Source organism: Saimiri boliviensis, assembly GCF_048565385.1.
Source record: "Saimiri boliviensis isolate mSaiBol1 chromosome 19 unlocalized genomic scaffold, mSaiBol1.pri SUPER_19_unloc_1, whole genome shotgun sequence".
Taxonomy (NCBI): domain Eukaryota; kingdom Metazoa; phylum Chordata; class Mammalia; order Primates; family Cebidae; genus Saimiri; species Saimiri boliviensis.
This window is the reverse complement of record NW_027412502.1, coordinates 601,618-617,324: the sequence shown is the minus strand read 5'-3', so window position 1 is coordinate 617,324 and position 15,707 is coordinate 601,618. Positions and strand designations below refer to the sequence as shown.

Sequence of the window (15,707 nt, the reverse complement as noted above, 5' to 3'; positions counted from 1 at the left end):
GTTGCCCAGGATTGTCTCCAACTCCTGACCTCAAGCAGTCCTCCCACCTCAGCCTCCCAAATTTATGAGATTAAAAGCATGAGCCACTGCTCTGGAGCTTATTTATTTACATCAGAGTTTGTTCTTCTCTTCCTGGTCTATTGCATGAACTATCTTAGCTCCTACTGTAAAATATTCTTCTGCCGTGGTCATGTGAAACATTACAAAATTGTTTCTGATGATTCTTCATGTTTTATGTCACATATTCTAACATGATAGTGTGACTTTTTAAAAAAGAACAAAAAAATAAAATTTTGGCTAATCACAAACAAGACTTTAATGATCACTGTTGTGCTATAACTTATTATAATGCATTAAAAAATCAGGACTTATTTATAATGTGCCTTGAGACAGATACTTCAGTCACTTGATTTCTCAGACCTCAATTTTCTTCTCTGTGAAATACTAATACAAACTGTGTGTAATTTATTTTGAAGAATTTGGAAAATTGTAACTAAATACTCTTATCAAGAATGATTGCTGTGTTTTCTATATTGTTGTTACTGTTGTAGCACTGAACCACTTACCACTTCTAAGTTTTTGCTCAAAGTGAAAATATAATTAATTAATATGTATTTCATAGACTATGATTTTTTTTTTTTTTGAGACAGTCTCTCTCTATAGGTCAGGCTGGAGTTCAGTGGCATAATCAGCTCACTGCAACCTCTGCCTGCCAGGTTCAAGCAATTCTCCCTCCTCCTGAGTAGCTGGGTCTACAGGCATGCGCCACCATGCCTGGCTAACTTTTTGTATTTTCAGTAGTCGGGGTTTCATCTTGCTTTCCAGGCTAGTCTCGCACCCCTGACCTTGTGATCAGCCCACCTCTGGCTCCCAAGCGGCTGGGATTACAGGCTTGTACTACCTTCCCTGGCCAGACTAGTCTTTAGAGATGATTGAATGTGGAAGTTCAGTTGAGAAGTGACTTGTTCAAATTGTTAAATTAGAAATATTCAATGTTAAAATGGTAGCATGCTCTTGTGTTTCTCTTCTGTAACATTTAGGCAACTAATAAAGACCATACTGTTTTATCAACAGGCATGTCATCCATGCTCCAAGCAGCCACAGCAAGTATTCAAGGGAGTCATTTTCAGGAATTTCTGATGCTCTGTTTGATATTGAAACCAAAGTGGATCTTTGCAAAACTAAGGGAGAAGTGAAGAGAAAGACTGCTGTTGCAGCCTTCACAGTGCAGGCAGCTGCAGAGGCTTTGAAAGAAGCAGCCTGAGAGGGTTCTTTAGAGAATCCATAGAGATTTTTGTGGTATATCATTCAGAAAGGCTTATGATGGGTATATTGGTGAAGTTTAAAGGAGTATATTAGAAATAAAGCTAGACATTATATACAGTCATGTGAGTGTTCATATATTTATCTGTGTATATATTTTTCTTTTATTTCCTTGTTATGGACTAAAAATACAAAATAATAATTAGGCAAAAAAAATAATAATTATTCTGAAATGGAAGAATCAAACTCAGTAAAACATCCAAGGGGAATGGGTAAATATGGTAAAACTCTCATCTGGCATTATCAGGGAATCAAGTCTAATCTGTTCATGTCACTTCACACATAGGAAAGCATCAGTGTGTCCTAGAGCGCACTGGGGAACATGCACAACTGCTCCAAGGCGGAGGCCTCACGCCCTGCCTGGCCCCCCAGGGCTCAGAGGATCACTAGCTCAGCACATGGTTGAGAAACTAATTAAATTACACTTTTAGTAAATGTAATCACTCTATAGCATAAGAAATAATTTTTTATTAAAAGTATTTTATATAAAACACTATCATATAACACACAAGGTAGAGAAAAATAGTAATGAAGTGAACATTTGTGAACCTACTAGCTATATTAAGAAAATAATATTTTCAATATCTTTGGGTCCCCTATGTATTCACAACAGTTGTGCTTTTTCACTTTCTTGAATTGTTATGTTTATTTCCTGTTATTCTTTATGATTTTATCATACATGGCTATCTTATTTACATATTTTATGTTTGTGTTTTATGTAGTTTACTATTTTTTATAAATGCAATCATGCCATGTATATTTTTATGGTACTTGATTTTTTCCCACAGGTCTTTAAGTGTTCAGATAGATAGATAGCATTTATTCAAATGAAAATAAGATTCATGGACCATCAAGACAAAGAAAATACATAATAATGTGAATACGGAAAGTTAATATAAAGAATGATTAATTATAATAGAATTTGAGCAATGAAATATTGTCTAGTAAAGTGTAAGGAGAAGTCTAAATCATATGTGATGAGCACATATAAGGAATTGCCATTGTTTCCAGGGTGAAGTTTGAGAAGCCGATGAAGAGTCCCCTCACATCTTGCCCTCACTGAATGTTGAAAGTTGCTGTGGTGCTGCACATGAAAAACTTTTGGTCAGTCCAAAAAGTATCACTTGCTCAGAGGGAAGAACCTGGTACCTGGTACCCAGAAGTGCCCGGATGTGGCTGGGCGGTGTCCGCAGGCTGCGAGCAGGTGCTCACAGGCAGAAAGCTCATGCAGCGCCTGCCAAGCCCAGATGATGTGGAAATGGCCCTGGAGATGTATAAGCTGTCTCTGGAGACTGAACGTCTTGAGAAAGAGAGAGACAAATCGGTGAACACCCATCAGAAATTTTCTGAAAAAGAGGAAGCAAAGGACTTATTTTTTCCTTTAAGTCAATACACAGAATCTTCATTCATCAACTCTACTCTTCGTTAAGCACAATCACTCTAAAAAGTGTCTGGGCTAGAACTTTATTACTGCGAGAGAACATGTGTAGTTATTGGTAATCCAGCCTTTTGTGGCTCATACGTCTACTTTCCTGGACTTGAAGTACTGGGGGTGGGTGGCACAGAGTAGGCCATGGCGAGGCGTCGCCACAGCCCGGACGGTGCTTCTGCCACTGCTGCTCCGTGGAGATCGTCCGACGCCTGCCGGATTGTATCTGCCCAAGACGCGAGTCTGGTTTCATCGAGGAGCTTCCAGAAGAGACCAGGGGCACAGAGGATGGTTCTGCCCCCTCCGCAGCCCTCACGGACTGGAACCGCTGGAACCGGCTGCCTTTGGAGAACGTGGACCAGGACCTCAGGACCGCAGGGTCACAGACAGTTCGCTCTCGGCATCGCTGACGGCGGCGTCGAGACCCCCACGCTCCCTCCGGGGGCGCAGGCTGACGACGGCAGGGACCCCGAGCGCCGGGGGGAGCGAGAGCCCGAGTCCCGGCACCCGCCCCCGGGCCCCGCGCCGCCTCCCCCCGCGGCGGGCCACCGGCCGACACGAAGGCGCCCCCACGCTGGAGGGGGTCGCCCGGCGCCGACGGACATCGCGCCCGCCGCCGTCCCCGGCCTGGGTCCCTGGGGAGCTCCGCCCTCCGACCCCGCGGCCCGCGGCCCGCGGCCCGGACGCCGTCCTCACGCGGCCGCTCAATCCGTCTGAGGACGCGGCCCCCACCGGCGGACGGAGAAGACCCAGGCCCTGCCCGCCGCCCCGGCCCCGAGGGGCACCGGGCTCCGGGCGGGAGCGCCCGTGTGCGAGGACGACCGTGCGCCGGGCCTGCGCGGGCGGCGGCTGCCCTGCACCCCCGGGTCCGCGAGGCCGCGCGGTGCCCTGGCGGGAGCAGGGGGTGCCCGCCCGCGCGCCCGCCCCGACCTGCCCCTTCTCCCGCCCTCGCCGCTGTCCCCGCCAAGCACGGCGGCTGCCCCGGCTGCCGGAAAAGCCTCACGGGACAGAACTCGGCCACGAACGCCCCGGGCCTGGCGGGGCTGAGCGTCTCCGCGTCCTCCTCCGCCTCCAGCTCGCCCGGCAACCAGAACGCCGCAAGGAGCTCCTGAGCCCGCGTCTGCCGGCACCACCCCGGTCCGCACCCACCCCCGCCCGGGGGACCCGAGGCTCCGGGGAAAGTGCGGGGCCTCTGCCCCCCACCCCCGGCCGGCGCCACGTGGCCCTCGCAGACCGTGTGCCCCGGCGGCGCCGCTCCTGGCTGGTCGGCACCGCAGGCCCGGCCTGTACCGGGCGAGACCCGAGCCCGGCCCACGGGCCCCCTGGCTTGGGAAGGCCTGCGCCATATGGCCCCTGCCGGGGCACCCCGGCCTCCCTGGCCTCGCTGTCTGACCGCACCTTCTAAGCGTTCAGTGGCGGAAAGGTTTTTATAATTTTAAATTATTACTGCTTTGAAATACATGGACGTTTTCGCTCACATGCTGGCCATGCGTGAGCTGTGGCAAGATGGGGCCCAGCTGCTCCGCCAGTGCTGCGAGCACCGCCAGGACAGGCCGTGTGGGCCCCCCAGCCTCCGCCTCGGCTGCCTCCACAACCCAGAGTTTGGGGGCTCGGGACCATGAGGATGACCAGCAAAATTCAAGAACAAAACTGCTACAGCAGACTTTTTTAAAGGAAAAAAAATATGTGTATCTTGAAAGTTATTTAAAATACACCGCTTACAAAGGAAAAAACAACAAAAAAAAAAAAAACAAAAAAAAAAACTTGGTTTCAATCCACACTTCAGGACTCCCTGGAAACTTGCCTTCTGGGCCACTTGTAAAGCTGTTTAGGTAGAAATGTCATCTCTGAGGTGCTCCACTGCAAATTTGAAAAAAGGCCAGTATCAGAAGAAGCTCTTGGCTGCTGAGGTCTCCTGGTCACCATGAACTTGAAGAAGTGAGTGCTATAGCAGCAGCCTTAACTACAGAATCTGGGAACTGGTGTACCCCTGCATACCATCTGGGCCAGATACCGGAGATGTCATTTCCAAAGCAGATTGGAAGCACGTTTTTGGAATTCTCTCCAATGTCTTCTACTCAAAAAGACTGACATCCTAACACTTGACTATATATATATATTTAAAATGTCTAGATCTATTTATGTAAAAAATCAAGAGCGAGTGGATAACCCAAGTTTGGATAACTGGTGCATAATAAATTTATTCATTTTTTGCTGTTGTACATTGGATTTATTTTTGTATTTTGGTTTTGTGAGCATGTCTGCTCATGCAAATAATCAAGAGATTCTCTTTCCTGACAGCATCTTCCGATAGGTGGAATATCTGGGTTATAAAATTTGTGGATTGTCAATTCTACTGAGCAATGCCACTTACTGTTTTAAAGTGATTTCATTTATATTTCTACTAACAGGGTAATCATATTACATAAAAATAATAGAAGTATGGTTGATTGTGGCAAGTTAAAGAAATATAAATAACTCACTCTTATTAAAATCCAAGGGGCGCAGTGGCTCACGCCTGTAATCCCAGCACTTTGGGAGGCCGAGGTGGGTAGATCATGAGGTCAAGAGATTGAGACCATCGTGGTCAACATGATGAAACCCCGTCTCTACTAAAAATACAAAAAATGAGCTGGGCATGGTGGCGCGTGCCTGTAATCCCAGCTACTCAGGAGGCTGAGGCAGGAGAATTGCCTGAACCCAGGAAGCGGAGGTTGCGGTGAGCCAATATCGCGCCATTGCACTCCAGCCTGGGTAAGGAGCGAAACTCTGCCTCAAAAAATAAATAAATAAAATAAAATCCAAGGGATTTGAGGGAAGAACAATTTATACATTGAGCATCAAATAGTTCAAATAAGTTTTGGAAGACATCCAGAGGAGTGTAACTACTTTCTTGTAGTTTATCAAAATCCCGTAATAAGGTTAAGCAGGTAGGAATATAGGCACATTTGTATTTCAGAAAGCATTCGGACGTAGATGAAATAGAAGGGCTTCAACCCAGCAAGAGAACAGAACAAGTGTGTGTGTGTGTGTGTGTGTGTGTGTGTGTGTGTGTGAAAAACAGTCTGACTCTGTCTCCCAGACTAGAGTCAGTGGCACAACCCCAGCTCAGTGCAACCTCTGTCATCTGGGCTCAGGCAATCATCCAATTTAAGACTCCCAAGTAGGTGAGATTACAGGCGTGCACCATCATGCCTGTCTAATTTGTGTGTGTGTGTCTGTGTGTGTGTGTGTGTGTGTGTGTTTTGTGGAGATGGAGTTTCACCAGGTTGCCCAGGCTGGTCTTGAACTTCTCGGCTTGACTAGTCTATCTATCCAGGCCTCCCAAAGTGCTGGAATTATAGGCATGAGCCACTATTCCAGGTCCTAAAATCTTTTCTCATGGCAACTGCTGTCATGTAAACTTTACCCTCAGAAAAGATAAGACTACCCTCATCTGTTGGATTTCAGTTTAGGTGTTACTTCTCTTAGGAAGACTTTCAGGATGACTGTCCCTTCCTTTGTATCACCTACTAGACCATGAGCTCCTTAAGGATTGAGTTTTCATTTTTTAAATTTTTTTAAAAATTTAATTTTCGGGACTCATGTGCAGAACATGTAGGTTTGTTACTATTTTGGCTCCAATCCCTACCAATATGGAGAGTCCATAGTAGACACTCATTTTGTGAGTAACCAGAGAAGTGCACACACGAGATCCTCTGAGACATTCTGGGCTTTGAACAGACGAGCTACACTGCATTGTAGGAATTGCACAATGCCTTTGTTATGGGGTTTGGCTGAGCATGCCAACAGACTTTTTGTGATGTCATTGATAGAGAGTTGGACAGCGTTATAGATGTGGGACAAGGTGAATATTATTATTCTATAAAATGCACCAAAACCTGCACAATACTTGAAAGCTGTGTAAACTTCCAATCAATTCTGCCAGCATGCAAGAAGCATTTCCCGCAAAATATTGTATGCAGTTCTGTGGCTTAGGAACATACTTTGGCAACATATTTAATATCACTGAGAGAAAAACAGTTTTCAGAGACAGATTGCCTGTGTTCAAACCCTACTTAATTTGAATATAACTATTCAAATTATTGAAGTTTCCTGTTCTTAACATTTATTAATCTTTAAATGAGTATGAAATATTATTTATCTCATGGGGTTGCTGTACGAATTAAGTAAGCTAGTACTTAGAACAGCTTGTAGCATATAATTTGTAATTAATAAATGTCTGATATTTTCATTTGAATGACGTATATTTTAGTTAGGTAATGAAATACTGCTTTTTCTTTCTTACCTATTCTGCGTGATGACACAGTTGTAGTATAATAGATGGTAACTTTTTCAGCCTCTAGCACTAAAGTTTGCAATTATTGCTCATTCTTTTTTATGCATCTCATAAGTGCTCATTGTTTATTTCTTTCTAATTCAGGGCATTCTACACAACACAGCATTGAATTTTTCCTGAAAAGTGAGACTAGTAGAAAGCCTTTCTTCTCTACACTTAGGTAGATAATATACAACATTTTAAGAAGTGTTTGAAGCAGTTTTCAAAAAACAACATTTATGGAAGACTCTGCATATATGTATCTATGATTACCTTTTCTAACTTTTTTGGATCTATCTTTTGAAGCATAATGCTGATCAAATGACACCTCAGAAAACATACTAATTTGCAATGCCATGGATTGATTAAAAAGACAGCCACTGCATCCTTTACTAGGACATGCTTTTATAAGGTTTATAATTGTTTTAATATCTGTTAATATGTAAATGGTGACTTTTATTTAGATTTTTACTTTTTCAGTTTCTAGCAAGCTTTGTTAATTTTTAGTTTATAGAAATGACCGAAATCCGCAAACTTTAGATAATCTGTTAATACAAGTATGTGTAAACATTGGTGATTTATTAAATCATGGTAAACAACAACAAAATCTGCTAGTATGGCGACTGTGTTAAAAATATCTTTTATACACTATTAAAGATAATTATGCATGTAATTATTCTGTAAATAGCATCTGGGTGCCTTGGCTAAGGCCTGAAATTCCAGCACTTTGGGAGTTGGAGGCAGATAGATCACCTGAGGTCAGCAATTTGAGACCAGCTTGGCCAACATGGTGAAACCCCCATCTCTACTAAAATTACAAAACTTAGCCAGGAATGGTGGCAGACACCTGTAACCCCAGCCGCTTGGGAGGCTGAGGCAGGAGAATTGCTTGAATCTGGGAGGCAGAAGTTACAGTGAGCTGAGATCATGCCATTGCACTCCAGCCTGGGTGACAGAGGGAGACTCCGTCTCAAAAAAAGGTAATAATAATGATTATTATTCTGTAAATAACTATTATATAATTTTAAAAATATGAATACATACATTGCTTTAGATATTTGTGTACATATATGTAAAGTATCTGTAGTGAAATTATTCAAAAAGGTGTATGAATTGAAAAAAGATTTTATTTTTATATAAAACAACCATTATGAAATGGTCATAAAATAGTAAAAATAAGAAAAAAAGCTTAATACAACTAATTCCACTAAGCATTATATATACAATTATATGAAACACAATTGAGTTCCTCCAACACTTTTTTAAACAAGGGAGTTACACAGTACAGATGTGTTGTAATCCCAGTTAATGTTTTATCTTTGGACATATTCTGTTAAATAATGGCTAGGCACTTAAGCAATTATAATTTTAAAACTCACAGTAAGAAATAAAATTTTAAAAGTTAGCATGTGGCTGGGCACGGTGGCTCATGCCTGTAATCCCAGCACTTTGGGAGGCTGAGGTGGGAGGATCAACTGAGGTCAGGAGTTCCAGACCAACCTGACCAACATGGTTAAATCCTTTCTCTCCTAAAAATACATAAATTAGCTGGGTGTAATGATGGGCACCTGTAATCTCAGCTACTTGGTAGGCTGAGGCAGCAGAAGAATTACTTGAACCAGGTAGGGGGAGGTTGCAGTGAGCCAAGATTCAACCATTGCACTCCAACCAGAGCAACAGAATGAGACACTGTCTCAAAAATAAATAAAAGTTAGCATGTGCAAAATAAAAACATATTTAATGAAATAATTGTTTTACATAAAATATTTCTTTGAACAAGTTGTGTAAAGTCAACTTTCTTGCATCCCAAACTTGTCTGTTGAGCTTTGAGCCCCCAAGTGTGGTTTTCTGTACTATATAAATCTAATCAGCCAATTTACCCCTTCCTGTGCAATCTAATCAGTTTCAGGAAGTGGGTGTGGTCCTGTGTGGGCCCTTACACACTAAAAGGATGCCCATCCACGGACCTCTCCTTCAGTGAGGACCCACTGGATTTCTGGCTTTTGGGCTTTGGAGCACCAGGAGTTACTTCTAATCTGGTTATCGACAGAGCTTCTAAAAAGACACCATTCATAGTAGTCTTGTGAGTATCAAATTTACAGTAAACCCATCATGCTTACTTTTCTCTTAAAAATACTTTAAATTTACCTGACAGCATGCTTGGGTCTTTTCTAAGCAAACAAGTAGCTGTCCTAGTGATTTTACATCGAATCAAGATAAAGTGTCTTTTATTTGTAACAGCATTTTTGTACCCTTGCTATTTGATTTTTTTTTCTGTATTGTTGGATTTTTTAGGTATGAAAAGATATCTTTCCAGGGTTTCATGCAGTGATAGAACCCATCAAATACCTAAAATGTTCACTGAAATGTGGGAATGTAGTAATGGTTATTATGTTCACCACAGTAAAATTTAAAAATGTTGAATTGCTTTGAAAATTCTTGTTGGAAAAGTCCTATTTGCTGTCTCTTCACAATTTTCAGTTTGCAGATGACACTTGAAAGCTGTTAAAAATAGATCTAACTGGCCTAGTGTGCTGGCTCATGCTTGTAGTCCTAGCACTTTGGGAGGCCGAGGCTGGGAGATCTCTTGAGGTCAGGAGTTAGAAACTAGCCTGGCCAAAATGGTGGAAAACCGTCTCTGCTGAAAACATGAAAAAATTATCCTGGCATGGTGGTGGGTGCTTGTAATACCAGCTAATTGGGAGGCTTAGGCAGGAGAATTGCTTAAATCTGAAAGCTGGAGGTTGCAGTAAGGTTGCAACAAAAAAGCAGGGAAGGAGGGAAGGAAGGAAGGAAGAAGAATTGGGGGCTACACTTCCATTAACTGCATTTCTGAATTTTCTACTTGAGCACAGAAAACCTAAAGCATGTCTTCACTTTTTTGTTATTTTAGAAGATAATTTATTAGTTCTTTATGAATTCTTGCTATTATAGTTTAAATACTATTTCAGAATGTGAAAGTGTTCTCTCTGATCATCTGAATTGACTATGGAAAAGTTTCTAAATTAAGACATTATTTACATTTAATTTATTGAAAGGAAGAGTTTTGATGTTAAAGCTAAAAGGACTAATTCAATGAATGATAATTTTGGGAGTTGACAGTTGAAGTCCACTTTGATTGATTAATCAATCTTAGATAAAACCTATTCATAGTTGTCTAAGAAAACTTCACAGGTGAGTTTGGAGGCAGGGAGTATAGAATAATAGCATAGATACTAAGTGTCTTTCGTATATTATCATCATGGAATCTTTGAGAGAGATAGAATGACAGAGACAGGAAGAGATTCAGAATGTGCTTCTTCATTAATCAGCTTATATAAGTGACTCAGAACGCATCCCCACATTGACCCTCTTCCCAGGATTTAAGCTTGTCTAAGTAATTGGGAATGATTGAGAGCACTGCTTGTTTAACAATAATACCATGAGGACTCTCGTCTCATTTTCCCATTTGAATCACAATTGAATCTTCATATCCATGGGTTTCATACCCATGGATTCAACTAATCTCAGATAAAAAATATTTGCAGGAAGAAAAAGCAGCTGTACATGCATTTTTTTGAGACAATCTTGCTCTGTCACCCATGCTGGAGTGCGGTGGCCAGATCTTGGCTCACTGCAACCTCTGCCTCCTGGGTTCAAGCGATTCTCCTGCCTCCGCCTCCAGAGTAGCTGGGACTACAGACATGTGTCAACATGCCCAGTTAATTTTATTGTATTTTTAGTGGAGACTAGGTTTCACCGTGTTAGCTAGGATGGTCTCAGTCTACTGACCTCATGGTCTGCCAACCTCAGCCTCCCAAAGTTCTGGGATTAGAAGCTTGAGCAACTGCACCCAGCCAAACATGTACATATTTTTAACAATCTTCTTGCTGTTCCTAAACAATCTTCTCGCTGTTCCTAAACTGTATGGCATTACAAGAATTTATACAGCATTTACATTATATTAGGTATTCAAAGTCATCTAAAGATAAAGTATTCAGGAGGGTAGACTTAGGTTACATGCAAATCCTACACCATTTTCTAAAAAGAGACTTGAACATCTTAGGATTGTGGTATCTCAGGGAGCCCTGGACCCAATCTCTAATGGCTACTGAGGAAAAACTTCATAAATTCAGCATGTTTGCTAATTTACTATGTCTCAGTTTGTACTGGAGCTAAGTTATTGAATAGATTGGACAGAAGTCAAGTAAACAAGGAAAATTGTCTACCAGCCTTTTTTTCCCCTATTATAGGGGAAAATACAAATAAAATAAGAGAGAGAAATTCTCAGAATTTTTTTTAATTTTCAGAAACCTGGATTCAGCAGCCTGCAGGCCTTCCAGAATGAGGTCACCTGCACCATATGCATGACCTGCTTCATAGACCGGGTCACCATTGCCTGTGGGCACAACTTTTGCAGGCCCTGCCTCTGCCTCCGCTGGGAAGAAGGCAGAGCACCAATGCACTGCCCTGTGTGCAGAAAAATCTCAGAGAAGTCCAAATTCAAAACCAGTGTGGCCCTCAAAAAGCTGGCTTTCCTTGCCAGACAGAGCAGACCTCAGAGAAACATCAACAGCTCAGCCAAGATCTGTGTGTGACATGAGGAGACTAAGGAGCTCTTTGGCGAGGCTGACAGGAGATTGCTCTGTGCACTCAGCTCTGAGTCACCAGAGCTCATGGCTCACAGCCACAGCCCAATAGGATGGGCTGCTGAGGATTGCAGGGTACATGATGCCTCTAAGGCAGTTTGAAATCTACAGAATCTTAAATCACAAAGATGAGGGCCTATGCTAATGACGGTGATGGGAATGCAGATGGTGGCGGTGGTGATTATTCCATGGCAGTCATAAAGCAGAAATGTGTCCTTATGCAGCCATAAAAAACGATGAGTTCGTGTCCTTTGTAGGGATATGGAAGAACCTGGAAACCATCATTCTCAGCAAACTGACACAAGAACAGAAAATCAAACACCGCATGTTCTCACGCATAGGTCGGTGTTGAACAATGAGAACACATGGACACAGGGAGGGTAGCACTGCACACTGGGGTCTGTTGGGGGGAAATAAGGGAGGGACAGTGGGGGGTGGGAAGTTGGGGAGAGATAGCATGGGGAGAAATGCCAGATATAGGTGAAGGGGAGGAAGGCAGCAAATCACACTGCCATGTGTGTACCTATGCAACAGTCTTGCATGTTCTTCACATGTACCCCAAAACCTAAAATGCAATAAAAAAGACAGAAATGTGTCATTTCAATGTTGCCGACTAATTTGACACTCTAATCAAAGCTGTGTTGAGCCTTCACTAAAGCAGATTTCCTTAGAAACATTGTTCAAATATGTGGTATGGAGCTGTGAAGCAGGCGGCCAGCAGCAAAACACTTTTCAAAGTCAGATTATATAAAAGCCAGTTTCTCAGAAAATTGATGCTATTATCTGAAGGGTCCCTTAAAACACTCTATTATGCTTCTATTACTTTTCACTTCCAAATTATTGGAAACAAATTTGTTTAACATGGAAAAATCTGACCACTGCACTCTAACTTAAATTCATGATTCTTTCAAATACAGCCTTTTTAAAAAATCAGTAATGGGATGAAATCTACTATACTGTCCTCATTATTGTTAAGCTTCTTGTTTATGTTGCAGAAGAAACTCACAAAGGAAATGGACTATGGAAAATCAATCAAGAAACAGAAAACAATCTAAATCAGGAAACTAGCAACACTCGTTTGATAGTGGTAAGAATGAAAATGTTTCCTTTTGTTTTTATGCAAATAAACACAATGTTGGCTTATAATTTTTAGCTAAATTCAAACTACCACTTAAAAGATAGTGGTTTCGTCCCATAAAAAATATAATGATTTCAATTGATATAATAGGATTCACAAATAGAGAAGCCCACACAAGCTAGCCAAGTAATTTTAATATATTAGATAAATGGCATATTATGTCTCCTAGTTCAAATTCGAAGGTTGGTATAAACATTTTCAGACACTGGAAATGAGACAACATTTTACTAAGGTTGGGTGTGAGGAAGAGGAAATAAATAGAATAATATGTAAAGGAAAAATACAGTTAAAAAACCCTGTATGCATAATATGGTGTATGGCTAAAATGTTTTTTAATATTTAAGTGAATCAGGCATGGAAAAAACCTAAAAGGCAGAAGATTAATAGGGAAAATAACTGACTTGGTAAGAACTGTGAAGAATCATCACAGGAAGAGAAATGAAGAGTCTTTATATAGGTTTCGATTTAAACAGGGAAAGAGAATAGGAACAGTTTTTTTTAAATGATAGAAGAAATGGCAAATACTCAAGACTCTTTGCAAGAGTAGGCAGAAAATTTATTAAATTGCTTGATTACACCCAGAATATAATTATTTGCAGTTTTCTGTTGAGAGTTACAACATGTAATCATTTTAACCAAATGTCTCTGCAGGACTATGTGGATTTAAGGCAGGTGATAATCAATATTCAATATCAAAAGATGTATCCATTTCTTGAAGAGGAGGAGCAACTTCATCTACAGGCACTGGACAGAGAAGAGCTTTTCCAACCACTCCCAAACAGTCAAGTGAGAATGACCCAGCATTTAGAAAGGATGAAAGACATGTACAGAGAGCTGTGGGAGCTGAGCCACATGCCTGGCATGGAGCTGCTCCAGGTGAGGAGGGAGGGTCCATCCTCAGAGACAGGAAGCCTTTGCTGGCCAATGCTGCCAGGACATGGTATGTCACCTGCATAGGTCACTACTGTTTGCTAAGTAACAACTGCTGTCTGACACCCATCATTACATTTGTCCAGTCATTTATTACTGCATACTTTGGTAATCTTTGGGAAATTTTTGCCATTGTAGTACCTAACATAGGAAAACATTCTCTTCAATATAATTAGGAGTACTATCCACACAGAGAGGTTATCCAAGGTCAGCAGAACCCCAGGTGAGGGGAAGGTTACTAATACTCCATTTATGTGCCCTGGTTCCTCTCCACTCTCTGATGTCCCATACAACAGTGATTACTGAAGCTATTGAGGCTTTTCCTCTTGCCTGGGCAAGGTTTGTAAAAGTTGTTCATCAGTGTCAGCATACTCTGTTTCTCATATAGTTCTCTGTTTTGTTTTAATAGCTGTCATATGCGGTCAGACCTTTCCATGGGAATAAGATTAGGAAACTAATGGCCCTGGAAACCCAGGTATCCTTGATTTACTCCACAATCTCTTGCTGAGCTCCTTTGCTCTTAATGTCTGCCGATGAAGTGTTTCATGGTTTAGTTGAGGTTCTATTATTAACGTAACCTGGAATGATTCCTTAGAGGGGAATAAGAAAATATACATTATTAAAACACTGAACCAAAAAGAAACAAAAGTATGGGAAAATGTGCAGAAGGAAAATACTTTCACAATTAACATTATCTTTTATTTCTATGCAGGATGTGGGAAATGTATTCAAAAGGTGAGTTTGCACTAAAATAATGTTATTTCTGAACAGGTCATTCTCTTGTTAATGAAGTGTATGTATACATTTTGAGCTACTAAAATCATCCTCAGTGGCTATGTTTTTTTTTTTATTGCATTTTAGGTTTTGGGGTACATGTGAAGAACATGCAAGATTGTTGCATAGGTACACATATGGCAGTGTGGTTTGCTGCCTTCCGTCCCCTCACCTGTATCTGTCATTTCTCCCCATGCTATCTCTTCTCACCTCCCCACATCCCGCCCCTCCCCCATTTCCCCCCAACGGACCCCAGTGTGTAGTGCTCCCCTCCCTGTGTCCATGTGTTCTCATTGTTCAACACCCGCCTATGAGCGAGAATATACGGTGTTTGATTTTCTGCTCTTGTGTCAGTTTGCTGAGAATGATGGTTTCCAGGTTTATCCATGTCCCTACAAAGGACGTGAACTCATCGTTTTTGATGGCTGCGTAATATTCCATGGTGTATATGTACCACATTTTCCCTATCCAGTCTATCATCGTTGGGCATTTGCGTTGGTTCCAGATCTTTGCTATTGTAAACAGTGCTGCAATGAACATTCGTGTGCACGTGTCCTTGTAGTAGAATGATTTATAATCCTTTGGATATATACCCAGTAATGGGATTGCTGGGTCAAATGGGATTTCTATTTTTAGGTCCTTGAGGAATCGCCACACTGTCTTCCACAATGGTTGAATTAATTTACATTCCCACCAACAGTGTAAAAGTGTTCCTATTTCTCCACATCCTCTCCAGCATCTGTTGTTTCCCGATTTTTTAATGATCGCCATTCTAACTGGCGTGAGATGGTATCTCAATGTGGTTTTGATTTGCATTTCTCTGATGACCAGTGATGATGAGCATTTTTTCATATGTTTGTTGGCCTCCTGTATATCTTCTTTTGTAAAGTATCTGTTCATATCCTTCGCCCATTTTTGAATGGGCTTGTTTGTTTTTTTTCTTGTAGATCTGCTTTAGTTCTTTGTAAATTCTGGATATCAGCCCCTTGTCAGATGGGTAGACTGCAAAAATTTTTTCCCATTCTGTTGGTTGCCGATTCACTCTACTGACTGTTTCTTTTGCCGTGCAGAAGCTGTGGAGTTTGATTAGGTCCCATTTGTCTATTTTGGCTTTTGTTGCCATTGCTTTTGGCGTTTTGCTCATGAAGTCCTCACCTACACCTATGT

At 41.7% G+C, this 15,707-nt stretch overlaps 1 long non-coding RNA gene and 1 pseudogene across 1 annotated transcript in view; both read left to right on the top strand.

The window, feature by feature from the left end:
• The window catches only part of LOC141583200 (uncharacterized), a 37,075-nt gene extending 35,635 nt beyond the window's left edge, over positions 1-1,440 (top strand). Inside the window, exon 7 of the long non-coding RNA XR_012515912.1 lies at positions 1,075-1,440. This is a non-coding gene — a long non-coding RNA (uncharacterized LOC141583200). The remainder of the gene's footprint in view (positions 1-1,074) is intronic.
• A 2,790-nt stretch (positions 1,441-4,230) lies between these two features.
• LOC141583214 (tripartite motif-containing protein 64C-like) lies at positions 4,231-14,505 on the top strand (annotated as a pseudogene).
• Positions 14,506-15,707: the final 1,202 nt, after the last annotated feature.